The sequence below is a fragment of the Hemitrygon akajei genome, chromosome 15 (genome assembly GCF_048418815.1).
Source record: "Hemitrygon akajei chromosome 15, sHemAka1.3, whole genome shotgun sequence".
Lineage (NCBI taxonomy): Eukaryota > Metazoa > Chordata > Chondrichthyes > Myliobatiformes > Dasyatidae > Hemitrygon > Hemitrygon akajei.
The window spans coordinates 46,594,789-46,613,941 of NC_133138.1; the positions used below are offsets into that span (position 1 = coordinate 46,594,789).

Here is a 19,153-nt window from a genome sequence, read left to right on the forward strand (position 1 = left end):
CATTAAGCAGACATTTGCCATCCCTATATGCAATGACATAATTGTATTACTACTATTTGATACAATTGCTGCCACAAGAATGCTTACCTCCTATTGTGGACAAAACAGAAACTGAACATTAAATCTGGTCAGTTTACTTAATAATGTGGGTAGATAGGCTTTAGGTTAATTGCTCTTCCAAGTTGAAGGTCAGCCATCTCCTCTAAAGATTTTTTTTCAATGCTAATAATAATTTGATGTAAAGATCAGTCTTTGATATCAGCCATTTCCTGATTATCCATTTTGACAGACAGAAATATGGCCCACTTTCTATCACCTCTTTTGCCCAAGTTTTAGAAAGAATTAAGTCCTTTTAAGACCCAATTTGGCTAAGTGATGCAATTTTCCCAATAGCCTTGGTTGTAGATGTCAGTAAAGTTTCTTGTCATCAGATTCATTTATACCACATCAAGCATCTTCAGGATTAATTTCCACTATAACTGTTTCAGGATAATGCTTCCTCAACTTTACACAGAACAGGTCCACAATGTTGTGCCGACCTTTAAACCTACTCTTCCATTCTCTATATTCCAGTGGCCACCCACTTCAATTCGACTTCCTATTCTCTTTGCAACAAGTCAGTCCGTGGGGTCCACAACTGCCACAATGAAGCCACTCTCAAGATGAAGGAACATCATGCCATATTTTGTCTGGTAATTCTCCAACCTGACACAATCACTGAATTCCCCCTTTTCCTTTCTCCATTCAAGTTCCCCTGTATTCCTTTTCTCCTGACCTGCCCATCACCTCCCCGTGGTGCCCCTCCTCCTCTCACTTCTGCCATGGACCACCACCCTTTCCCATCAGATTCCTTCTATAGCCCTTCAACCCTTCCACCCATCACCTCCCAGCTTCTTACTCAATGTCCCTTCCCCACCACCTTCTTCCTCAACTACCACCTGCCAGCTTGTACTCCTACCCCTTCTCATACCTTCACTTTCTGATTTCTTATCCCTTCCTTCCTAATCCTGATGAAGGGTCTCAGTCAGAAACTTCTACTGTTTATTCCCCTTCATAGATGCTGGTTGATTTGCTCAGTTCCTCCAACACTGAGTTGCTCAAGATTTCCCACATCTGTAGAATCTCTATTGTCCAGGATCAATCTAACCCTTTCCTCCTATAAGCCCTCCATTTTTTTTTCTTTCATTCATATGCCCAAGAGTCTCTTAACTGTCCCTAATGTATTGGCCTCTACCAATTCTGCCAGTATGTTTCATGCACCCACCAATCTTAAAAACCTACCTCTGACATCTCCCCTATTCTTTTCTCCAATCACCTTAAAATTAAGCCCTCTCATATTAACTATTTCCACTTTTAAAGCCTCTTCTAATCTTATACACCTCTATCAAATCACCTCTCATCCTCCTTCACTTTGAAAGAAAAGCCCTAGTTCACTCAACCTTTCCTCATAAAACACACTCCGCGACCCAGATAGCATCCTAGAAATTTCCTCTGCACTCTCCACAAAGCTTCTATATCCTTCCCGTAATGAGGCAACTGGAACAGAATACTCTAAGTGTGGATGACAGTTCTATAGAGCTGCAACATTACCTTGCGGCTATTTAACAAAATAACCTGAGTAATTGAAGGCCAACACACGATGCACCTTCTTAAATACCCTGTCAACTTGTGCAGCAACTGTGAGGGATGTGGCTGTCAAGATTCCTCTGTTCTTCATCTCATATATAAAAAAATTCATTAAGAGCAGGGCTCCCAGAACAAATCCCTACAGAACACCTCTGATCACTGATCTCCAGGCAGAATATGCTCTATCTACTATACCACCACCCACACCCCCCATCCCCCATCTTCTGTGGGCAAGCCAAGTCTAAAGGTATGTAGCTAACATTCCCTTGCCTCCTGACTTTTTGAATTAGGTTACCAACAGGAAGCCTTGCTAAAAGCCTTACTAAAATTCATACACCACATCCACTGTTCTACTTTCAACCTGTTTTGACAGGGCTCTTCATTTTTGTTTTCAGCTTCACTATTAAAGCAATAGAATCTTTCATCAAATCTCTTCCTTTGGAGATACTTAGCCAAATGACAGCTAAATATCAGGCGATTGGGACCGAGAGGGAAAAACTGGATCAGCCATGATGAAATGGTGGAGCAGACTTGATGGGTCAAATGGCCCAATTCTGCTCCTTTATGATTGTTCAAATATATCAGAATCTAATAGTTTACAATGTTACCTTTTTACTTCTTTCAATTTTCAAATTAGAGGAGACTGAACAGTCATTTTGGAATAACAGGATATAAAGTCAGAGCTACAGTACAGAACAGGCCTTTTGGCCCATCTAGTCCACACCAAACTGGTCTGACTTGTTCCATCTACTGTGCACAGATCATATCCTTCTAAACTTCTCCCATTCAATGTACCTATCCAAAATTTTTTAAATGTTACATAACCCACATCTACCAATTCCGCTGGCAGCTCATTCCATACTCATTCGACCCTGAGAGGTTTCCCCTCAGATTCCTTTTTATACATTGCACCGTTCACCTAAACCCAAGAGCTCTTGTTCTAGTCTCACCCATCCTAAGAGGAAATGAATGCTTGCATTCACCCTAAATTTTGTATACCTAGGAGGAGCTTAGGAGGAATGATGGCGCCTAACAGCAACTCCTTTGCTCACATCTTCGGAAACAGCTTTATTTCTACCTTTAATATCTTTATTTTTCCCTTTCAGGGTTTCTTTTAAAGACCCTGACCTGGAGTTACACGCAGGCTTCGGTTCTTTGTGGGAATGGGACCCGTTCTTGGGTTCCACGACTGGCCGCTGTTCAACATGCCAAGGATTTGACCTGACAAACTCGATCGTGTTCGGAAGCCTAAGATCTCAGGGCTCTGGAGACGGGTGGATCGAGGGTCGGGGTCATGGCAGGAGACCCGTGTGCCGTTGGGGAGTCGGAAAATCTTCCGCTGTGGGCCCGAAGACCTGAGGTCTTTGTGATCTTTGGACACAAGAGCTCAAAAAAGCGGTGATAGACTTTTCAAATTGTAAACCAGCAGGTTGTTGTTATGTCTCGCTCTCCCTTGTCTGGAAGAACCTGCGGGTTGTCGAATTTTGGATGAAATATGAAGCCTTTGGGGCAACTTTGATCTGTGTCTTTGCTATTGCTCAGCACATGCTTGGGCTCGGTGATAGTACCAATGCACGGTTCTTTTTGCTGGTGGGGGGAGAGGGGATTGCTGCTCACTGCCGCTTGCGTGCAGGGGTGGGGTGGGGACGACTTTGGGGTTCTCACGTTTAACTGTCCTTCATTCTTTGGGGCATTTCTCTGTTTTCGTGGACGTTTGTGAAGAAAACGCATTTCAGGATGCATATTGTATACATTTCTCTGACATTAAATTTAACCTTTGAACCTCTATAAGTCTATGGGACCAGAAAACATAGGAGCAGCCTTAAGCCATTTGAATCTGCTCCACTAATGATGGCTGATTTATTGCCCCCCCCAACCCAATTCTTTTGCCATCTTCCCATAACCTCTGACACCCTTGCTAATCATGAACAATTCAACCTCTGCTTTAAATATATTCAATTCAAGGAAGATGGAGGTATATGGATTTGGTGTAGGTAGGAGGGATTAGTGCTTGGGTGCTTTTGATTTGCTTTTCAGCTGTTTTCAATGGCTTGTTTCTGTGCTGTACTCTTTGATGGTCTATCACTTGGCTTCCATAGCCTTCTGTGATGAATTCCAGATTCAATAGACAATAGATGCAGAAGTAGACCATTCGGCCCTTCAAACCTGCACCACCATTCTGAGATCATGGCTGATCATCTACTCTCAATACCCGGTTCCTGCCTTGTCCCCATATCCCTTGATTCCCCTATCCATAAGATACCTATCTAGCTCCTTCTTGAAAGCATCCAGAGAATTGGCCTCCACCACCTTCTGAGGCAGTGCATTCCAGACTCCCCACAACTCTCTGGGAGAAGAAGTTTTTCCTTAACTCTGTCCTAAATGACCTACCCCTTATTCTCAAACCATGTCCTCTGGTACTGGACTCTCCCAGCATCTGGAACATATTTCCTGCCTCTATCTTGTCCAATCCCTTAATAATCTTATATGTTGCAATCAGATCCCCTCTCAATCTCCTTAATTCCAGCATGTACAAGCCCAGTCTCTCTAACCTCTGCGCAAGACAGTCCGGACATCCCAGGAATTAACCTCGTGAATCTACGCTGCACTTCCTCTACAGCCAGGATGTCCTTCCTTAACCCTGGAGACCAAAACTGTACACAATACTTCAGGTGTGGTCTCACCAGGGCCCTGTACAAATGCAAAAGAATTTCCTTGCTCTTGTACTCAATTCCCTTTGTAATAAAGGCCAACATTCCATTAGCCTTCTTCACTGCCTGCTGCACTTGCTCATTCACCTTCAGTGACTGATGAACAAGGACTCCTAGATCTCTTTGTATTTCTCCCTTACCTAACTCTACACCGTTCAGATAATAATCTGCCTTCCTGTTCTTACTCCCAAAGTGGATAACCTCACACTTATTCACATTAAACGTCATCTGCCAAGTATCTGCCCACTCACTCAGCCTATCCAAGTCACCCTGAATTCTCCTAACATCATCACACGTCACACTGCCACCCAGCTTATTATCATCAGCAAACTTGCTGATGTTATTCTCAATGCCTTCATCTAAATTGTTTATGTAAATCATAAACAGCTGTGGTCCCAATACCGAGCCCTGTGGCACCCCACTAGTCACCACCTGCCATTCCGAGAAACACCCATTCACCGTTACCCTTTGCTTTCTATCTGCCAACCAGTTTTCTATCCATGTCAATATCTTCCCCCCAATGCCATGAGCTCTGATTTTACCCACCAATCTCCTATGTGGGACCTTATCAAATGCTTTCTGAAAATCGAGGTACACTACATCCACTGGATCTCCCTTGTCTAACTTCCTGGTTACATCCTCGAAAAACTCCAATAGATTAGTCAAGCATGATTTGCCCTTGGTAAATCCATGCTGGCTCGGCCCAATCCAATTACTACTATCTAAATATGCCACTATTTCATCTTTAATAATGGACTCTAGCATCTTCCCCACTACTGATGTTAGGCTGACAGAACGATAGTTCTCTGTTTTCTCCCTCCCTCCTTTCTTAAAAAGTGGGATACCATTAGCCATTCTCCAATCCTCAGGAACTGATCCTGAATCTAAGGAACATTGGAAAATGATTAATAATGCATCCGCAAATTCCAGAGCCACCTCCTTTAGTACCCTAGGATGCAGACCATCTGGACCTGGGGATTTGTCAGCCTTCAGTCCCATCAGTCTACTCATCACCATTTCCTTCCTAATGTCAATCTGTTTCAATTCCTCTGTTACCCTATGTCCTTGGCCCATCCATACATCTGGGAGATTGCTTGTGTCTTCCCTAGTGAAGACAGATCTAAAGTACTTATTAAATTCTTCTGCCATTTCTCTGTTTCCCATAACAATTTCACCCAATTCATTCAAGGGCCCAACATTGTTCTTAACTATCTTCTTTCTCTTCACATACCTAAAAAAGCTTTTGCTATCCTCCTTTATATTCCTGGCTAGCTTGCGTTTGTACCTCATTTTTTCTCCCCGTATTGCCTTTTTAGTTAAGTTCTGTTGTTCCTTAAAAATCTCCCAATCATCTGTCCTCCCACTCACCTTAGCTCTGTCATACTTCCTTTTTTTTTAAAAAATGCTATGCAATCTCTGACTTCCTTTGTCAACCACTGTGGCCCCTTTCCCTCCTTTGAATCCTTCCTTCTCCGGGGGATGAACTGATTTTGCACCTTGTGCATTATTCCCAAGAATACCTGCCATTGCTGTTCCACTGTCTTTTCTGCTAGGATATCTGTCCAGTTAACTTTGGCCAGCTCCTCCCTCATGGCTCCATAGTTTCCCCTGTTCAACTGCAACACTGACACCTCCGATCTGCCCTTATCCTTCTCAAATTGCAGATAAAAACTTATCATATTATGGTCACTACCTCCTAATGGCTCCTTTACTTCAAGATCGCTTATCAAATCCTGTTCATTACACAAGACTAAATCCAGAACAGCCTTGTCCCTGGTCGGCTCTCGTACAAGCTGTTCCAAGAATGCATCCTGTAGGCATTCTACAAACTCCCTATCCTGGGGTCCAGCACCAACCTGATTCTCCCAATTCACCTGCATGTTGAAATCCCCCATAACTACTGCGACATTACCTTTGTCACATGCCAATGTTAACTCCCTATTCAACTTGCACCCAATATCCATGCTACTGTTTGGTGGCCTGTAGACAACACCCATTAGGGTCCTTTTGCCCTTACTGTTCCTTAGTTCTATCCACACAGACTCTACTTCTCTTGATCCTATGTCCCCCCTTGCAAAGGACTGAATCTTATTCCTCACCAACAGGGGCACCCCACCTCCTCTGCCCACATTTCTGTCCCTACGATAGCACGTATACCCTTGTACATTCATTTCCCAGGTCTGATCTCCCTGCAGCCATGTCTCCGTTATCCCAACATCATAGTTACCCATTCGCACCTGAGCTTCAAGCTCATCCGTCTTATTTCTGACACTGTGCATTCAGATATAGAATTTTTAGCCCATTTCTCCTGTTTAAATCTCTGCCTATTGTGCTTAACCCAGCTCCCCGAACTCCCATCCAGCTATACGCCCCTTGAATTTTGTTGTCCTTCCTAAATTTACTTATTCTTTCTGCACATTTAACTCCATGTTCCGTCAGACCATCCTTCTGTACGTGTCCTCCTTATCACTTGTTCCGCCTCACCTTTCTCTACTACACACTTAATATTCCAGAACCGTGTAGTCCCCACCTGTCCTTTATTCTTCATCTCGCTATCCTCTCTCGCATTCTGGATCCCTACCCCCTGCAAATTTAGTTTAAATCCCCCCCCGAGAAGCACTAGCGAACTTTTCTGCAAGAATGTTAGTACCGCTCCAGTTCAGGTGTAAACCGTCCCGTCAGAACAGATCCCACCTTCCCTGGAACAAAGCCCAATTATCTAAAAACCTGAAGCCCTCCCTCCTGCACCATCCTCTCAGCCACGTATTAATCTATATAATCCTTCTGTTCCTTGCCTCACTCGCACATGGCACAGGTAGCAATCCTGAGATTGTTACCCTGGAGGTCCTGCCCTTCAGCTTCGCACCTAACTCCCCGAACTCACTACGCAGGACCCCCTCACTCATCCTACCCACATCGTTGGTCCCTACATGGACCACAACATCTGGGTTCTTGCCCTCCCTCTCGAGAATAACCTGCACCCAATCCGAGATGTCCCGGACCCCGGCACCAGGGAGGCAACATACCATCCAAGACTCCCAATCTTCCCCACAAATTCCCCTATTCGCTCCCCTGACTATAGAATCCCCTATCACTACTGCTCTCTTCACTTCCCTCCTCCCCTTCCTAGTCTCTTCACCACCCAGTGGCTGAAATTCCACCTCATCTGTTCTAAAGGGATGTCCTTCTATTCTGAGATTGTGCCTTCTGCTCCTAGACTCCTCTACTATCGCAAATACCTTCTCCACATGTAGTTTATATGGACCTTTTAATATTCAGATTTCAGTGAGCTCTCCCCTCATTCTTGTAAGCGCCAGTGGGTACACACCCAGAGCCAAATGCTCCTCATACATTACCTCGTTCATTCCTGGAACCCTTCTCATGAACCTCTTTGGACAGTCTTCAATGTCAGCACATCCGTTCTCAGATAAGCGGCCCAAAACAATTTACAATTTTCCTAATGTGGGCCAACGAATGCCTTATGAAGTCTCAGTATTATATACTTGCTTTCATATTCTAGTGCTCTCAAAATTATTGCTAACCTTCCGTTTGCCTTCCTTATTACTAATTCAACCTGCAAATTAATCCAGGAATCTCCCAAGTCCCCTTGCATCTGAATTTTCTCATTTAGAAAACAAAGTCTATGCCTTTATTCCTTCTACCATAGTGCATGACATTACACTTCCCTACACTATATTCCATCTGCACATCTTTGACATTCCTCCTAAACAGTCCTTCTGCTTCCTCGACACCACCTGTCCCGCCACTATCTTTACATCATTCGCAAACTTGGCCATAAAGCCATCAATTGCCATCCAGATCTTTGATATACAAGATGAAAAGTAGAACACTAGTAGTATTCTACCGAATACCAAATCTGTAGAACACTGGTCACTGACAGCCAACCAGAAAAGGCCCCTTTTATTCCTATTTTAGCTGACTGGCAGAAGGAAATCTTGTGTCCAAGCTAGTATCTTTCATGTAATACCATAGGCTCTTATCTTGTTGAGCAGTCTCACATGCAGCATCTTGACAAACACATTCTGAAAATCTAAGCAAACAACATCCATTGACTCTCCCTTGTTTATCCTGCCTGCTACTTCCTTAAAGAATTCCAACGGAGTTGTCAGGCAAAATTTCCTCTCAAGGAAGCCGTGCTGACTTCCATCTATTTAATTATTTTATCTCCTGGTACCACAGAACCTCATCCTTGTTGGGGAGGCAGAGCAAAGTTAAGATGGCGCTAAACAGCGACTCCTTTGCTTGCATCTTTGAAAACAACTCTATTTCCATCTTTATTTTTCCCTTTCAGGGTTCTTTTGAAGACCCTGACCTGGAGTTACATGCTGACTTCAGTTCTTTGTGGGAATGGGACTCATTCTCAGGGTTTCAGGACTGGCTGTTGTTCAATACGCCAAGGATTTGGCCTAAGAGTCTGGCTCAGATTTGGAAGCCTAACATCTCAGGGCTCTGGAGACAGGCAGACTGATGGTCAGTGTCATGGCAGGAGACCAGTGTTATCGGGGGAGTTAGAAAATCTACTGCTGTGTGCCCAAAGACCTTGGATCTTTGTTATCTTTGGGAAAAGAGCTTGGAAAAAAGGATTTTTAACACTGTAAACCAGCGAATTGTTTGTTATGTCTCCCTGGGAAAAACAGAGACACCTCCTTCTCCCCTATTAGAGAGAGAGAGAGAGAGCCTGTGGTATGTCAAATGCCGGGTGAAACACAAAGTCTTTGGAGTACTGCAAGTCTGTGTCTTTGCTAGTGCTTGGTGGTGGGTGCTGATGCTTGTTTTGCTGGTGGGTGGAGGGGTGATCATTGCTTGCTGTCGGTTACATGCGGGAGGGAGAGGAGCTGGGGGGGACTTTGGGGTTCTTACGTTTAACTGTTGTTCGTTCTTTGTGGCGCTCCTGTTTTCATGGATGTTTGCAAAGAAAAAGAATTTCAGGATGTATATTGTATACACTTCTCTGACATTAAATTGGACCTTTGAAATCGCATCATAACATCACTGAAGATTGGCTAACTGCCAATACTTTCCTATATTTTGCTTCACTCCAGTCTTAGAGTTTGACCTTTGCAATTTTCCATTTCAAAATCATTTCTTGAAAACTCACAAATAATGCCTCCTCAATCCCTTCAGTCCATTTGGTCCAGGTGACTTACCTGCCTTCAGACCATTCAGCTGGCCTTAGAAATAGCAACTACACTCACGTCTGCCCATGAAACACTCAAATTTTGGACATACTGCTGGCACCTTCCAGGGTGAAGACCAACAGGGAAAAAAAAACTTACACAGTTCATCTTTTTCTTTGATCCTGATTACTACCTTTCCAACGTCATTTTCCAGTGGTGTGATGAGGTCCCCAAGCCCTGCTAACATCGTCACAAATTTTATCGACATTCTTTCAAGCTTATTGATATCATTCCTGCAGGTAGATAACCAGAACTGCATACAATACTCAAAATTCCAAATCTTGCACAGCTTCATAAAATCCCAATTCCAGTACTCCCATGTCCTGATTTTTGAAAGCCAATGTGTCGAATGCTCTCTTTATGACATTATCTGTTCATGAAACTTCCAAGGAATTCTGGATCTGTATTCAAAGGTCCCTTTGTTCTACCATTCACTGTGTCCTACCCTGTTTTGCCCTCCCAAAGTGCAACACCTCAGACTCGTCTGTATTAAACATCAGCCATTTTGTAGCTCGTTTTCCAAGTTGGACAAGATCACTGCCAGTTTTGACAACCTTCCTTGCTGTCCATTCCCCCCCCCATCTTGCTGATCCAGTTTACCACATTACCTAAATCATCAATACAAATGGTAAACAATGTACCAATCCCTGCAGAACAACTGTCAGAGGCCTCCAGAGAGACAACCATCTACTACCACTCTCTGGCTTACCCTGTGAATCCAACATACCTCATCCTGATTCCAAGTGACTGAACCTTCTTGACCAGCCTCCCAAAAGGGACTTCAAAGGCCTTGCTGAAAGTCCACGTGGACAATGTCCACTGGCTTGCCTTCATAAACTTTCCTGGTAACCTCCAAGACTGGTTAGACATAACCAACCATACACAAAGCCATGTTGACTATCCCCATTCAGGCCCTATCTATCCAAATAACTATATGCCTTAGAATACCTTCCAATAATTTACCCATGACTAATGTCAGCCTCACCAGCCAATAATTTTCCTCATTTCTTTTGTTCAACATGGAACAATAATAGCCATCCTCCACACCAGCACCTCACATGTGGCTAACATTTTAAATATCTCTGCCTGGGGCGCCTGCAACATCAGCAATATCCTCCTTTAAGTCCAAGGAGACATCATGTCAGGTCCTGGGGATTTATCATCACTAATTCCCCTCAACAGTCAGCACCCCTTCCATAATCCAAATAAAACCCATGACCTCATTGCTCTTTTGCCTCAGTTCTAGTTTGTATCCGTCATCAGAGTAAATATAGAAACATCTGAAAACCTACAGCACAATTCAGGCCCCTTGGCCCACAAAGCTGTGTCAAACATGTCCTTACCTTAGAACTACCTAGGCTTACCCATAGCCCTTTATTTTTCTAAGCTCCATATATTCATCCAGGAATCTCTTAAAAGACCCTATCGTTCCCGCCTCCAACACCGCCACGGGCAGCCCATTCCACGCACTCACCACTTTGAGTAAAAAAACTTACCCCTGACATCTCCTCTGTACCTATTTCCAAGCACCTTAAAACTATGCCCTCTTGTGCTAGCCATTTCAGCTCTGGGAGAAAGCCTCGACTATCCACACTATCAATGCCTCTCATTATCTTGTATACCTCTTATCAGGTTGCCTCTCATCCTCCTCCTCTCCAAGGAGAAAAGGCCGAGTTCACTCAACCTATTCTCATAATGCGTGCTCCCCAATCCAGGCAACATCCTTGTAAATCTCCTCTGCACCCTTTCTACGGTTTCCATTTCCTTCCTGTAGTGCCGCGACCAGAATTGAGCACAGTACTCCAATTGGGGTCTGACCAGGGTCCTATATAGCTGCAACATTGCCTCTCGGCTCTTAAAATGAATCCCACGATTGATGAAGACCAATGCATCGTATGCGTTCTTAACTACAGAGTTAACTTGCATAGCAGCTTTGAGATCCTCCACACTGCCAAGAGTCTTGCTATTAATATTTGACCTACCAAACCTAACATTCTGCTATCATATTTGACCTACCAAAATGAATCACCTCACACTTATCTGGGTTGAACTCCTGATGCCACTTCTCAGCCCAGTTTTGCATCCTATCAATGTCCCACTGTAACCCGACAGCCCTCCACACAATCCACAACACCCCCAACCTTTCTGTCATCCGCAAATTTACTAACCCATCCTTCCACTTCCTCATCCAGGTCATTTATAAAAATTATGAAGAGTAGGGGGTCCCAGAACAGATCCCTGAGGCAGATCACTAGTCACCGGCCTCCATGCAGAATATGACTTGTCTACAATCACTCTTTGCCTTCTGTGGACAAGTCAGTTCTGGATCCACAAAGCAATGTTCCCTTGGATTCCATGCCTCCTTACTTTTGCAAAAAGCCTTGCATGGGCTACCTTATCAAATGCCTTGCTGAAATCCCTATACACTAAATCTACCACTCTAACTTCATCAATGTGTTTAGTCACATCCTCAAAAAATTCAATCATGTTTATAAGGCACAACCTGCACTTTACAAAGCCACGCTGACTACTCCTAATCATATTATACCTCCAAATGTTCATAACTCCTGCCTCTCAGGATCTTCATCAATTTACCAACCACTGAAGCAACACTCACTGGTCTATAATTTCCATAGCTATCCCTACTCCCTTTCTTGAATAAGGGAACATCATCTGCAACTCTCCAGTCCTCTGGAACCTCCCCCGTCCCCACTGATGCTGCAAAGATCATCTCCAGAGGCTCAGCCATCTCCTCCCTCACTTCCCACAGTAGCCTGGAGTACATCCTGCCCAGTCCCGGTAACTTATCTAACTTGATGCTTTCCAAAAGCTCCAGCACATCCTCTTCCTTAACATCTACACGCTCAAGCTTTTCAGTCTGCTGCAAATCATTCCTACAATCACTAAGGCCCTTTTCCATAGTGAATACGGAAGCAAAGTATTCATTAAGTACCTCTGCCATCTCCTCCGGTTCCATACTCAACTTTTCCACTGTCACACTTGAGTGGTCCTATTCCTCTTGCTCTTCACATACTTGTAGAATGCCTTGGGGTTTTTCTTAATCCTGTCCAAGGCTTTCTCATGGCCCCTTCTGGCTCTCCTAATTTCATTCTTAAGCTCTTTCCTGCTAGCCTTATAATCTTCTAGATCACTATCATTACCTGGTTTTTTTGAACCTTTCGTAAGCCCTTCTTTTCTTCTTGACTAGATTTACAATAGTCCTTGTACACCACGGTTCCTGTACCCTACCATCTTTCCCTGTCTCACTAGAATGTATCTACACAGATCCCCACGCAAATAACCCCTGAACATTTGTCGCATTTCTTCCGCATGTTTCCCCGAGAAGATTTCCAATTTATATTTCCAAGTTCCTGCCTGATAGCCTCATATTTCCCCTTACTCCAATTAAACATCTCCCTAACTTATCTGTTCCTATCCCTCTCCAATGCTATGGTAAAGGAGATAGAATTGTGATCACTATCTCCAAAATGCTCTCCCACTGAGAGACCTGACACCTGACCAGGTTCATTTCCCAATAAATCAAGTACAGCCTCTCCTCTTGTAGGGTTATCTACATACTGTGTCAAGAAACCTTCCTGAACACCTAACAAACTCCACCCCATCTAAACCCCTCACTCTAGGGAGATGCCTATCGGTATTTCGGAAATTAAAATCTCCTATCACAACAACCCTGTTATTACTACTCCTTCCCAAATCTGTCTCCCTATCTGCTCCTCGATGTTCCTGTTACTATTGGGTAGTCTATAAAAACACTAAGTAGTTATTGACTGCTTCCTATTCCTAACTTCCACCCACAGAGACTCCATAGACAACCCCTTCATGACTTCCTCTTTTTCTGCAGCCAAGACACTATCTCTGATAATCGTGCCACGTTCCCACCTCTTTTGCCTCCCTCCGTCCTTTCTGAAACATCCAGAGCCTGGCAATTGAAGTTGCCATTCCTGCCCCTGCACCATCCAAGTCTCTGTAATGGCCACAATGTCATAGCTCCAATTGCTGATCCACGCTCAGAAGTTCATCCGCTTTATTCATAATACTCCTCGCAAAATTGTTAAGATCTCATTCCCCCCCCCCCCCCCCCCACCACCTTTGGGCTCCAAGTATTTAGCAAACAGATATAGCATTCATCAATAGTGTGAATAGCAAGAGCAGATTTATCCCTACAGACGCTCACCTTTATCAGATCAGTAGACAGCAATGATGTGTTGAGAAGCTCAATCCAAAATAGCCCGCTGTTCTGCTCTAGGGCTACTGGAGATGTGTGCAATTAATAACCTAGAAGGGAAAGCATGGAATTAATTGCAAAGTAAAATACAACTGACCAATTTTGTGTAGTAATGACAAGCAATTCAAACTTCAAATGTCCATGAATAGAGATATTATTCTTAAATGCTGGACAGCCATGTCAAAACAATAGACAGCAAACAAAATTTACAATTATTGATTTAAACCTTGCAGCTCAAGATTCATACACATGAATCTTCAAAAAAAAAGCAGAATACTCTACTTTTAGACTGGAACATCGCAGATCAAGGCTCCGAACTCAAAATTAAAAATTCAATAATAATCTTGAATTCAAAAGCAAATCATATTCAGGGGCCAGAGATGGTGGTTTCACCAAGCATGGCTTAGTAGAATAATAAAAGAAAAACACCTTATAGAATAAAATAGAAAACTGGTTAAAATAATTTTATACACCCAATTAATTTGTTTCTGCTGGACAAAAGCAGCAGCTAATCACTGATAGTAACTTTTCTACTTCTCTATTTTAACACTTACTCATGCATTTGCATCCAAAGGCACATGCACATCTTTACTTGCTCGTCTACAACATAGGAGGCTGCCATTCAGAACCATCCCAGTTCCCAGTAAATAAATCCCATCAGTCCCATTCTCCGCATTACTCTGTAGCTCAACTCCCTCATTTACATGGTCAATACCATCATAAGTACAAAATCATGAGTCCCATTTCCAATCAGACTAGACCAATAAGTACATGGCTAGCTGGCATTTTCTGATAAGTTTACATTTATTGGCCAAGGAACAAAAAAATGCTTAAATTGCTAAGCCACTGGGAGCTCATTGTTAAATTCAGTGCCATTTCAACGAAATTGATCAGAGATGCTTTATACTACATGGAATTAATATATAAATTGTCCAGACTTGTCCTACAGATGAGTTGAAGCGTTCAGGATTCATTTCCCAAACTACTGGAGTAGATAAAAGATTCTCTATTTTGAATTGTAACGTTCCATTCTCTTTTGCACTGTTTTCACCAGTCATTGGCACTGGCAATTACATTTAACGTTCTGGAATACCCCATGAAAACAGGTCACTCTTCCATCTACATTCATATTCTACCTGAATCGGTTGTATTATTTTCCTAAAAATTGTGCAAATGAAAACAGTAGCTCATTCCACCACTGTCTACATATAAAATTACTGCTGCATTACTGTACTTGGAGCTTAAATGGAGAGACAATCCTAGTGACAAATATAAAAATGTTTAATACCTAAATATTTATTAAACTAGAGAAATTGGGAAGTACAAAAGAAGTTTTCAACTCTTCCTACCTTCATTTAGTATTTTGCGCAACTTTTCTTGTATCTTGATTTCGTTCGAGTTCACCTCCTGTAACGTTTCCTATTCATGGCATGCTGTGGCCTTTCACCTACACTGACTTTCTGCTCCACAATGTCAACTTCATTGTTTTGAGACCTGGTTTAGTAGTCATGGACTTACCCGCCTTGATAATCTCAAACACAAGAACAAAATGTTCCTAGATCAGGACAAAAGGTCCATTAATGCTCCAAACGACCAACTAAACATTAAGAGTCTCTCTTTAAACTGTGTCCATATATTTAGTGCAATATTCGCATTTAACTACCCCTGGTTAACTCGCTTCAACTTTATTTTAATGTTATGGTTTCAAAGTAATCCCACTAAAATTAACAGTGCATTTGATAGCAAGCAGAAAGGTCCAGCTTGCAAGAGAGCTTTTCTGACTCTCTATGCATACTGCCTGATGTGGAATCAGCATTAGCACTCTCATATGGTATATTTCCTCTGTACAATCATTCTCATTTTTAAAATCCACAGTTCAATATTGATAAGCTGAAGTGATGTGAACATACAAACATTAACATTTAAGAGGTAACTGTAGTGCAAACAACTAAATAGGTAAGTATGTTCAATTTTAACCAGCAAACTGTTGTGGGAATGAAATTGCTATCAATGCGCATTGATGAGAAAAAAAACCTCATAGCTTTTAAGTAGATTTACTGAGTTTAAAAATCAGCTATTTTAACATTTTACATCATGTAAAACTGCCGCAGATAACTTCTTGAATGAATTGTGAGCAAACTGCCAGCACTCCTCCCAAACAGAAGCACAGGCCACTAATTTGGGGCATAAAGTGGAAAAGCAAAATATGAGCAAACCGAACCATGTTTCGAGGCATATTCAAGAAATTAAATCTGTAGGTGATGCTGTGTGGGGTGGGGTGGGGGGGGAATGAAGAGGAGAAAGAATCTGAATTTACAGGATGGGAATGACATTGTGAGCTGGCAACCTTCCTTGGATTTTCCAGCCTACGAGCAGATTGAAAAAATATTTTTAGCAGCAGGTAAATAATGCTATCCGATTGCATGCACAATTATAGACCCACCATTCTGAAGTGACCAGTTGAGGAAAAAGTGAGATTTAAAATGCATGATTTCAATTACATGTAAAAGCTCCAATACATCAGCAAGTGAATGCAGGGCAATCACTTCCGAGGATTCAGGGCAACGTCATATATTTCAACATATGTTGTCAGATGGAAGCAATAAATGTCCCAAGAAAATGAGAAATTTAGAACCTCATTATAACGTAAATGCCTCAAAAATATGCAGAGTTTTCTAAGAAACTTAATTTCTCACGAATCCAATATTCAGTGGTTCATTCCAATTCTCCTCATAAGGACCACAAACGTGTTCCAAATGCATCTTGGAAAAAACTAGATTTCAAGTAAGTGAACAGTTCCATACAAACTGTTTCGAATCCTAAGGTTAAAATCTTCAGGTAAGCTTTACACAGAAAGAGAGACTACAGACAAGAGATAAATTCAATGTAGTTTATTACGAAAAAAAGTTAAAACAAAAGTATGCAGTTTTCTTGGTGTGCATTACTTGAATACATTTTGCAGCTATGCAAACCCTACTTTTAAATCATCAACCCAAATTCCTTATCTTCCCCCCCAACCACCCCTCACACACAAAAGAATAAACTAAAAGGCATAGCCACCATAATCTCTGCTTCTGCTTCTATTACTAACACCATAATCTCCCCTGTAGGGTCCAGCAGTATACTTCTCCATACCGCCCCCACCTCTCATGGGGCCATAGTGGGACGGCTCAGGGGAATAGCTTCCAAAGTTATCATAGCTATCCGGGAAATTACCACGATCGTATCCACCGCCGCCTCTATAGCTCCCAATTTGATCACCATAACTTCCTCCCGAAAAGGAACGATCACGTCGGGGATGGCCAACATCGCCATAGCCACCAAAGAGGTCTCCTCGGCCTCCTCGATCATTGTAGTAGCCGCCTCCGCCGCCTTGCGGCCCGTACCCGGCAGAATTTCCAAAACTGCCATCATTCCGACCGTTTCTTTGGGGAAAGCTGCCAGTTCGACCGCGAGATCTACTTCCGCTCTGCATCTCTTCCTTCGACAACCCTTTCTTGACTTCACACCGGTAGCCATTAATCATGTGGTACTTCTGGATAACAGCTTTATCAACAGAATCGTGGTCATCGAAGTACACAAAGGCAAAGCCTCTTTTCTTGCCGGTGTCGCGGTCACAGATCACATCCACTTTTTCAATTAAACCATAATCCGAGAAATAACTCTGCAAATCGTCTTCGTTGAGGTTTTCTTTGATGCCGCCCACGAAGATCTTCTTTACTTTCATGTTGAAGCCCGGCTTGTTCGAGTCTTCCCTCGGCACAGCTCGTTTCAGATCCACCGTGCGGCCATCTAACACATGAGGCCTAGCGGCCATTGCAGCATCCGCCTCGCTCGGCGAAGAATACGTAACAAACCCGAAGCCTCGGGGGCGCCTGGTGATCGTATCTTGAACCACGACACAGTCAGTTAGCTTGCCCCATTTCTCGAAATGGTTTCTGAGGTTCCCTTCCACCGTTTCAAAGCTGAGCCCGCCAACAAATAGCTTACAGAGCTGTTCCCTCGCCATGTTGTACAGCAGCTTTCACCACACACTGCAGGAGACTGACTGACTGCCTAATGAGCTCTATATAAGCGTCGGCGGCGGGGGCGGGGCCTCACCCTCGCTGGGAGCCTCCGATTGGTGCAGCCCGGGCTGCTAGGTAACCCCAGCCCCATTCTGCGCTGCTGCGCACAAGCCCGTCCGTTCCATTGTCCTCACCAGAAATAGGAACGGCGCGGGGTTTGCAAAATGTACTCGGCCTTCCTTGGGGGAGAAAAGATATTTTCCCCCGATAAAAAATTTCTGGTAGCATTGGCGCTTGCCCTGATTCAATTCATGGGCCTGGCTAATTTGCATCCCCGGTGCTGAGTGCCAGCCTCTCGGAATTCACGACCGCTTTGGCGGCAGTGATCCCGCGCCGGCTTTAAGGCCGTGCTGCAGGGCTGTTGCTCGCTCCGTGAGCACAAAATGGGCACCTGCGCATCTGACACGGTGCGCTGTGTGGGCATGTGTTCCACATCGCGCCAAAAACGTGCTAGCCATTCCCGCAGAATTAATAGAGACGTTTTCCTCGAAATGATGCGCACATGGCCATGTCTTAATGGACTTAAGTGTGTACGCAAATCATGCAAAATATGCAAACTTTTTTTTAGGTGCGTTCTCAAGCATCTGCAAGTTAGAAACGATCACAATTGGACAAGCTGAACGTTTCGTGGTATCATCTTTCCCAGATTTTTTGAAGTTACTTCCTGGTGTTTCATTCAGAGTTTGCGTAGCAGATTTAATAAAGAATGGGCCTGTCGTAAATGTGGTTTTGATCTCAAGTAAAATGGATGAGCTTTGGAATCTTACCTTTGGGTCTGCAGGCATACATAAAAACAATTTTTAACAATGGCGGGGTGAAGGGCGTAATCCTTATTTAGGAAACGTAACTCTAAAATATTTTTAGTCCTGATCGCTTCCGGCTTGCTTTAAAACAAGAACTGAAAAATAGAATACCTTTTTTTTCAAAAGGAAGTGGCATATTTGATTTTTAAGTTACTGCACGAATACATGAGAGGAAGACATATTATTGAGTGCTTGTTTTCATTGGAAAGGAATAAAAATTTGGAGCAGGATGTGGTCTTTTTGCAATTAATTTTGTCTGCCGCCTCTCTTAACAGCCCAATGAGAGTTCAGAAAAGGCTAGTGAAATGTTACCTATTACAGGCTATAATAAAACACAGTAATGTTCGTGGTTAATACTTATAGTCACTTGGCCTGACTATAAAATATACACCAAATTTCAGCTACTGTATAAGACGTACCATACCATAATATGGTATTAATCCTTCCTTCAATTCCAATGTCTTCTTTCATAAATGAATGCTTAAAAAGTTTTGACTAATTG

At 43.1% G+C, this 19,153-nt stretch overlaps 1 pseudogene; it reads right to left on the minus strand.

Moving 5' to 3' along the window:
- Nucleotides 1–16,657: 16,657 nt before the first annotated feature.
- Nucleotides 16,658–17,839, minus strand: LOC140739313 (heterogeneous nuclear ribonucleoproteins A2/B1 pseudogene; annotated as a pseudogene).
- Nucleotides 17,840–19,153: the final 1,314 nt, after the last annotated feature.